The following is a 7,451-nucleotide window of genomic DNA, read 5'->3' as shown; positions in this document are numbered from 1 at the left end:
AACAGGGTCATTTAGAAAAGGGGCGTGGCAAAACACACTAAAAAGCCTATAAATCCCAAATGAAAACTCAGAGCTTCACAAAAATGGATGAGCATATGTGTCAGAACATGGTGAGGAAGCATGCAGAGTTTCATGGAGATCGGACCATAGGTGGCGCTATAACTGGCAAAAAGCCTTCATTCTTATTAGGGGTTCAAGCATGAAATGCTGAAACCCTATTGTAATTGTAAGGATTCGTAAAACGCATCGTGCAGGACAAACCGTAAGGCCTAGAGACGTGAAACCTGGCCAGATGGTAGGCCTCAATTTGGGGACAACCTATCAGAGTATGACCCCAATTGGCCCATAGGTGGCGCTACAGCAACCAAAAGTACTAAATCGCTCATAACTCTTAGACCGTTTGTCCCAGGATCAAGTGTCTTATATCGTTGGAATCCTTGGCTCAAGGCGGACAAAATGGCTATCTCCGATTTGGATGTAGGCAGGGAAAATTTTCTGCTATGTCGGATTTTGTCCAAAACCTACTTTTGCGAACTAGTCCCTGGTTTTTGGCCCGATCGGAACCAAACCAGTCTAGGACAATTCTCTGGACTCTCTAGATCAATAATTATCGAAAAAAAGTTGAACTTTTGCATTTGGGTGGCTGTAACAGGGTCATTTAGAAAAGGGGCGTGGCAAAACACACTAAAAAGCCTATAAATCCCAAATGAAAACTCAGAGCTTCACAAAAATGGATGAGCATATGTGTCAGAACATGGTGAGGAAGCATGCAGAGTTTCATGGAGATCGGACCATAGGTGGCGCTATAACTGGCAAAAAGCCTTCATTCTTATTAGGGGTTCAAGCATGAAATGCTGAAACCCTATTGTAATTGTAAGGATTCGTAAAACGCATCGTGCAGGACAAACCGTAAGGCCTAGAGACGTGAAACCTGGCCAGATGGTAGGCCTCAATTTGGGGACAACCTATCAGAGTATGACCCCAATTGGCCCATAGGTGGCGCTACAGCAACCAAAAGTACTAAATCGCTCATAACTCTTAGACCGTTTGTCCCAGGATCAAGTGTCTTATATCGTTGGAATCCTTGGCTCAAGGCGGACAAAATGGCTATCTCCGATTTGGATGTAGGCAGGGAAAATTTTCTGCTATGTCGGATTTTGTCCAAAACCTACTTTTGCGAACTAGTCCCTGGTTTTTGGCCCGATCGGAACCAAACCAGTCTAGGACAATTCTCTGGACTCTCTAGATCAATAATTATCGAAAAAAAGTTGAACTTTTGCATTTGGGTGGCTGTAACAGGGTCATTTAGAAAATGGGCGTGGCAAAACACACTAAAAAGCCTATAAATCCCAAATGAAAACTCAGAACTTCACAAAAATTGATGAGCATATGTGACATAACATGCTAAAGAAGCATGGACATTTTTATGGAGATCAAACCATAGGAGGCACTATAACTGTTAAAAAGCTTTAAAATCATATATTTCCTATGGTAAACTGCCTGTATTGCTGTAAATGGTCTTTTCCATTTATGATCATATAATTTTCATATCATAATGTTAAAAACTAGTGCAATACAATTCTCTGGACTCACTAGATCAACAATATTCAGAAAAAGTTGAACTACTTCATTTGGATAGCTATAATAGGGTCACTTCAATATGTAGCCTTAAAATGAATACCATATTAAGCCAATAAGTGGTATTTTACTGCCCCCTGCTGTCATTTCATCATACTACTCCCTAATATTGTTATATAATTCATATTTAGACTTTATAAAATCATTATTTTAACATTTAACATGAAAACGAAAGTAAAACGGCATTTAGGCCACGCCCCCCCAGTACAAATTCACTCATAACTTGAAAACGGAAAGTCGTTGCGCGCTCAAATTTTGATGGTAAGGTCTTCTCCACGCTCTTGATCGAAACGTGTCATCGCGGGCCTCGGGAGCGCGCCCCCCGCCGAAGTCAAGTTCGCGGGACCCCCGACTTTAAACGGCCTTAACTCCCGACCCAGACCACCCTGAACCTTGTGTGAGAGCTCGTTGGAAAGGGTCTGTCCTTGGCTAGCTTCGATTCAAATGTGGTGTAATTTGCCCTGGGCATTCCAGAGATAACAGCCCCAAAATACATGCCTTTGAACAGTCATAACTCCTGGGCCCAATCGCCCAAAAACACAGCGATGGTCTCATTCAACAGGGCTCCTCAAGAACTATCTATGCTCTGAATTTCAGAATTTTTCGCCTTCTGGTTCCCGAGATATAAGTGAAAAACCAAATTCCCATTCATTCATTCAAACACTTCAACTGTAAGATGGAGGCTGTAATTCCACTGTTGTCAACTAGAGGGAGCAGCAGTATTAGACATAGTATTCATCTTTTTATCAGCTTTCAGCTTTGGCCAACAAACAAATGGTTAAAGCTATTTTTTAAAAATTATTATTGGACTGATAATATAGATCACAATGAAATATATGAAATGGTTAGACCATTAAAATATTTTTTCACAATAACACATCCTAAAGACATTGAAAACATATTTGTATTTGTGTGTGTGTGTGTGTGTGTGTGTGTGTGTGTGTGTGTGTGTGTGTGTGTGTAAGCATGCATTATTTAGTTAACATGGAAAACACTTATATTACAATAACTATTATAACACAATCATATTTTGTCAGTGTTTATCACTTCATTTGCACTGACACTTCACATAATTGCTAGTAATGTGGTAAATCACGCTAGAAACATGGTAAATCATAGTAAATAATTGATGGTCTCATTCAACAGGGCTCCTCAGGCACTATCTATGCTCTGAGTTTCAGAATTTTTCGCCTTCTGGTTCCCGAGATATAAGTGAAAAACCAAATTCCCATTCATTAATTCATTCAATCACTTCAACTGTAAGATGGAAGCTGTAATACCACTGTCCACTAGAGGGAGCAGCAGTATTACATATGATCTTTTCATTAGTTTTCAGTATTGGGAAACAAACAAATGCTTTAAAAAGCAATCTTTTTTTCTTTTTTTTTCTTTTCTTTTTTATATTATTAGATCACAAAGGAATTCTAATAGACCAATACATATATTTTCTCAATAACATATTCCAAAACATTAAAAACATATTTGTATTTGTGTATGTTTATTTCTCTGTGTGTGTGTGTGTGTGTGTGTGTGTGTGTGTGTGTGTGTGTGTGTGTGTGTGTGTGTGTGTGTGTGTGTGTGTGTGTGTGTGTGTGTGTGTGTGTGTGTGTGTGTGTGTGTGTGTGTGTGTGTGTGTAAGCATGCATTATTGAGTTAACATGGAAAAACTGTTTTTCTTTAGTTCAGAAAACTGGTGAAAATCATGAAGTTTAAAGTGAAAGTGAGCCAATAAGTGGTCTTCTTCTGCCCTCTGCTGGCCATTCTACTTATTAATGAAGTCTTTTCACATGTGCTCACATTCATATTTAGACTCTAAAAATCACTTATATAACAATAACTATTATAACACAATCAGATTTTGTCAGTGTTTATCACTTCATTTGCACTGACACTTCACATAATTGCTAGAAACATGGTAAATCATAGTAAATAATACTATAATGTGGTGTATCAAGGTAAACCATGCTAGAATCCTGGCAAATCATTCTAGAACGTGGTAAATCATGGTAAACTATGCTAGAACAGGGTAAATCATGGTAAACCATGATACACTATGGTAAATCATGTTAGAATGTGGTATATCATGGTAAATCATGCTAGAACAGGGTAAATCATGGTAAACTATGATAAATCATGATAAACTATGGTAAACCATGCTAGAATCACAGTAAACAATGGTAAATCATACTAGAATGTAGTATATCATGGTAAATCATGCTAGAATATGGTAAATCAAGGTAAACTAAGATAAAATCATGGTAAACTATGTAAATCATGCTAGAATCATAGTAAATAATACTAGAATGTGGTAAATTGTTGTGGGAGGAGCCTATTTTACTAAAATGGCTATAACTCAAGAAGTAAATGAGATATCTTCACCAAACTCAGTACACATGTGTATGGGTTCAATTTGAGGTCACAGTAAACAATTTTATGGAGATCGGTCCATAGATGGCACTATAACTGCTATAAAAAGCTTTAAAACCATATATTTCCTATGGTACATTGCCTGTATTGGCTGTAAATGGTCTTTTCCATCTATTATGTCAGTGGTTACATGCTTGCTAAATAAAACGTAATAACTTTTGATGCTTTTGTGCTTAAAGGCCTTAAATGCTTGAACCCCGATAAATGCTGCTTGCAGCTTTAATTATTATTATTATTATTATTATTCCGCCGTAAAACGCATCGTGCAGCCCAAACCGTAAGAGCTGGAACTTTGAAACTTTGCCATATGGTAGTACAAAAATCGAGGAGAGGTTATCAAATTATGACCTCGAATGGCCCATAGGTGGCGCTATAGCAACCAAAAGCGCGAAACTGCTCATAACTCCTAGACCGTATGTCGTAGACTCAAGTGTCTTATATCATTGGAAAGCTGGATGCCTGACGAAAAAAACGTATATCTCCGATTTCATTTCCGCCATGATAGATTTTCCGCCATTTTGAATTTTGTCAAAAACCTACTTTTGCGAACTAGTCCCTGGTTTTTTGCCCGATCGGAACCAAACCAGTGCAGAAATGTTCTCTGGAGTCTGAATATCAATAATTATCGAAAAAAAGTTGAAATTTCCATTCACGGTCGCTAAGGGGCGCCCAAATGTATGTTGTGGGAGGAGCCTATTTTACTAAAACGGCTATAACTCCAGAAGTAAATGAGGTATCTTCACCAAACTCGGTACACATGTGTAAGAGGTCAATCTGAGGTCACAGTAAAAAAACCGCGGCGAATGGCCACATGGTGGCGCTATGACATGAAAAAAATATAAAACGGCCCATAACCACCTGACCGTTAGTCCGATTGACTTGAAAATTGGTATGCAGTGTCTTGGTCCAAGGTGCCATGTATGTCTATGAGGACATTGGTGTATCTCAAAAAACATGGCCGCCATCGGCCAATGAAGTTTGAGCACCTATAAGACAAGGTTAACGGACGTCGATCGGAACGAAACTCGATGGGCATGTTCGACTCATGGCCCTAGAGGTCTGTAAGAATTTTGAAAGAAATCGGCCACTAGTTGGCGCTAACGAGTTTTTTGGCTCTGTAATTACGTGGTGTTACACTTATCGTCATAAAATGCATATCATTTGATAGATCTGCTCATGCTCAACAACTTTGCCTCAAGAACCACTAATGTCAATCAAACCATTAATTAATTATTCATGAATATGTTAAAAACCTACTTTTGCGAACTAGTCCCTGGTTTTTCGCCCGATCGGAACCAGACCAGTCTAGGACAATTCTCTGGACTCTCTAGATCAATAATTATCGAAAAAAAGTTTAACTTTTGCATTTGGGTGGCTGTAATAGGGTAATTTATAAAAGGGGCGTGGCAAAATACACTAAAATGCCTATAAATCCTAAATGAAAACTCAGAACTTCACAAAAATTGGTGAGCATATGTGACATAACATCATTAACAAGCATGCCAAATTTTATGGAGATCGGACAAAAGGTGGCGCTATAACTGTTAAAAAGCTTTAAAACCATATATTACCTATGGTAAATTGCCTGCATTGGCTGTAAATGGTCTTTTTCATCTATAATGTCAGTGTTTACATGCTTGCTAAATACATTTTAATAACTTCTGATGCTTTTGTGCTTATAAACCTTAAAGGCCTTAACAGCTTGAACCCCGATAAATGCTGCTTGCAGCTTTAATTAGGGGTTCAAGCATGAAATGCTGAAACCCTATTGTAATTGTACTGATTTTTATTATTATTATTATTATTATTCTTCTGCCGTAAAACGCATTGTGCAGCCCAAACCGTAACAGCTGGAACCTTGAAACTTGGCCAAATGATAGTGCTCAATTTGGGGAAAACCTATCAAAATATGGCCCAGATTGGCCAATAGGTGGTGCTATAATGACCACATTTACTAAATTGCTCATAACTCCTACATACTTTGTCATAGAGGCTCAAATTTAGCATCACTGTGATCCCTGGCTCCAGACGAACAACCTGGCTATCTCCAAATCGCGATTTGAGCAAAAAAAAAATTTATATGGCCACTTTTGTCCAAAGCCTACTTTGGCAAACTAGTCCCTGGTTTTTGGTCCAATTGGAACCAGACCAGTCTAGGACAATTCTCTGGACTCTCTAGATAAATAATTATCGAAAAAAAGTTGAACTTTTGCATTTGCCTGGCTGTAACAGGGTCATTTAGGAAAGTGGAGGGACAAAAAACACTCAAAAGCCTATACAACCTAAGGGAAAACCTCAAACTTCACAAAAATCGATGAGCATATGTGTCCTAACATGGTGAAGAAGCATGCCAAGTTTCGTGAAGATCGGACAATAGGTGGTGCTATAACTGGCAAAAACGTCTCTTCTTATTAGGGGTTCAAGCATGAAATGCTGAAACCCTATTGTAATTGTACTGATTTTTATTAGGGGTTCAAGCACGAAGTGCTGAAACCCTATTGTAATTGTACTGATTTTTATTATTATTATTATTATTAGGGGTTCAAGCACGAAGTGCTGAAACCCTATTGTAATTGTAAGGATTTTTTTAGGGGTTCAAGCACGAAGTGCTGAAACCCTATTGTAATTGTCCTGATTTTTATTATTATTTTTCTTCTGCCGTAAAACGCATCGTGCAGCCCAAACCGTAAGGGCTAGAGCATTGAAACTTTGCCAGATGGTAGTACAAAAATCGAGGAGAGGTTCAGAGATTATGAACCCGATTGGCCCATAGGTGGCGCTATAGCGACCAAAAGCGCGAAACAGCTCATAACTCCTAGACCGTAAGTCGTAGACTCAAGTGTCTTATATCATTGGAAAGCTGGACGGCTGACGAACAAAACGTATATCTCCGATTTCATTTCCGCCATGATAGATTTTCCGCCATTTTGAATTTTGTCAAAAACCTACTTTTGCGAACTAGTCTGTGGTTTTTCGCCCGATCGGAACCAAACCAGTGCAGAAATGTTCTCTGGAGTCTGAATATCAATAATTATCGAAAAAAAGTTGAAATTTCGATTCAAGGTCGCTAAGGGGCGCCAAAATGTATGTTGTGGGAGGAGCCTATTTTACTAAAACGGCTATAACTCCAGAAGTAAATGAGGTATATTCACCAAACTCGGTTCACTTGTGTAAGAGGTCAATCTGAGGTCACAGTAAAAACATTGCGGTGATTGGCCACATGGTGGCGCTATAATATGAAAAAAACATAAAACAGGCTATAACCACCTGACCGTTAGTCCGATTGACTTGAAAATTGGTATGCAGTGTCTTGGTCCAAGGTGCCATGTATGTCTATGAGGACATTGGTGTATCTCAAAAAACATGGCCGCCATCGGCCAATGAAG

General features: G+C 38.8%; 1 long non-coding RNA gene across 1 annotated transcript; it reads right to left on the bottom strand.

Annotated features, from left to right (window-relative positions):
* Window positions 1-3,007: 3,007 nt before the first annotated feature.
* On the bottom strand, window positions 3,008-6,639 carry LOC309491590. Its single transcript, XR_014203204.1, has 2 exons — window positions 6,576-6,639; window positions 3,008-4,282 (listed from the first exon to the last, which is right to left on the bottom strand). It is a non-coding gene; the product is annotated as an uncharacterized lncRNA (long non-coding RNA).
* Window positions 6,640-7,451: the final 812 nt, after the last annotated feature.

The sequence above is a fragment of the Leuciscus leuciscus genome (genome assembly GCF_965113295.1).
Source record: "Leuciscus leuciscus genome assembly, contig: HAP1_SCAFFOLD_379, whole genome shotgun sequence".
In the NCBI taxonomy this organism is placed as follows: domain Eukaryota; kingdom Metazoa; phylum Chordata; class Actinopteri; order Cypriniformes; family Leuciscidae; genus Leuciscus; species Leuciscus leuciscus.
The sequence above is the reverse complement of the archived record's forward strand: the minus strand, read 5'-3'. Positions and strand labels throughout refer to the sequence as shown.